The sequence below is a fragment of the Haplochromis burtoni genome, unplaced genomic scaffold (assembly GCF_018398535.1).
Source record: "Haplochromis burtoni strain Fernald_Lab_line unplaced genomic scaffold, NCSU_Asbu1 Contig_543, whole genome shotgun sequence".
Classification (NCBI taxonomy): Eukaryota; Metazoa; Chordata; class Actinopteri; order Cichliformes; family Cichlidae; genus Haplochromis; species Haplochromis burtoni.
Window position 1 is genome coordinate 17694 of NW_024582904.1, and position 1551 is coordinate 19244.

At 41.7% G+C, this 1551-nt stretch overlaps 1 pseudogene; it reads left to right on the forward strand.

Annotated features, from left to right (window-relative positions):
- LOC102312092 overlaps window positions 1-1254 on the forward strand; it is an 8098-nt pseudogene extending 6844 nt beyond the window's left edge.
- The last annotated feature ends 297 nt before the right edge of the window (window positions 1255-1551 follow it).

Consider the following 1551-nt stretch of genomic DNA (forward strand, 5'->3'; position numbering starts at 1 on the left):
ACTGGCTGGGCAAGAACAAACCCTGCATCACCTACGGTCTGAGAGGAATCTGCTATTTCTTCATTGAGGTGGAGTATTGGATTATTGTTGTTGGGGGGTGGGGACAGTGTTTCAATTTAAGAGGGGTATACTTGAGCTTTTTGTGTTTTTTAAAATTGTGTTTTACGTTCAAACTTCAAGGTGGAGTGCGCTGAAAAGGACTTGCACTCAGGGGTGTTTGGTGGCTCTGTTCATGAGGCCATGACTGACCTCATCGCACTTATGGGCAAGTGAAGCTGATAATTGTGATTTTTAGTCTCACACACCTTATTTTACGCCAGTTTAGAGTTTTAATCATGTGTTTGTGACTTCCTGCACAGGCTCCCTGGTTGACAAAAGGGGTAAGATTTTGGTTCCTGGGATCTATGACAGTGTGGCGCCTCTGACAGCAGAGGAGCAAAAGCTGTACGAGAAGATTGACTTTGACTTGGATGAGTACTGTAAAGATGGCGGGGTTGAACGGCTGCTGCATGACACAAAGGCAAAGAAATTATTTATGTTGTTCACATCACTCATTGGTGGAAATGTGCTGTATAATGTGGGGTCATTCACACTTTTTGAACCTATTGTTCTTTATTTCTTCCACCATAGGAGCAAATCCTCATGCACTGCTGGAGATATCCTTCTCTTTCCCTTCATGGTATTGAGGGGGCTTTCTCTGAAGCAGGAGCCAAGACTGTTATTCCTCGCAAGGTCATCGGCAAGTTTTCCATCCGCCTTGTGCCTGACATGGATCCTAGAGTTGTGGAGAAGCAGGTAAACACTGTGATAGGTCACAATGATGGCATATAGCACTCACCTAAATCAAGTCATCTTTTTATAATCAAGTAGTTACAATGTAGCAGAGGTCGCTCTGTATCTCACACATATTGAGTTTATTAGAACTGACTCTGAATTAACATGACAAAGAGATGTAGTTAAGTTTTAGTACTTAAATCTGAGCCTGGACTGACTGTGGGCCACTTGGAAGTAGCCACATGATTAGCTTCAGTTTGTTTCTGCATAAAAGCTTCAACAAGTCTAAGTTATCTTTCCCTCTTCAAGGTCGTCGATCATCTGCAGAAGAAGTTTGCTGAACTGGGAACCCCCAATAAACTGAAAGTGAACATGGGCCACGGGGCCAAAGCCTGGGTCTCAGACTTCAACCACCCACACTACATGGCAGGGAGAAAGGCCATAAAGACAGGTACAAGGACTTAATGATAAAAGCTGTTAGATTAAAGCGGGAGTTCACTCAATCGCACCCATTTCTGTTATCTTGCTACGAAGCTCAAATCAGCTGTGTGTTTATTATATTACAAAAGTGTAAAACACTTTCTCCTGCCATAGTACAACTGACTTTATTACAGCTTACATTGTGATGCTTTTTCTTTAAGACAAATCAGATATTTCGTCATGTTTAGAATAGAATAGAATAGAATAGAATAGAATAATCCTTTAATTGTCTCACAAGGGGAAATTTGGTTGTAACAGCAGCCAAAAAGACACATATACAAACAAACAGTACACAGG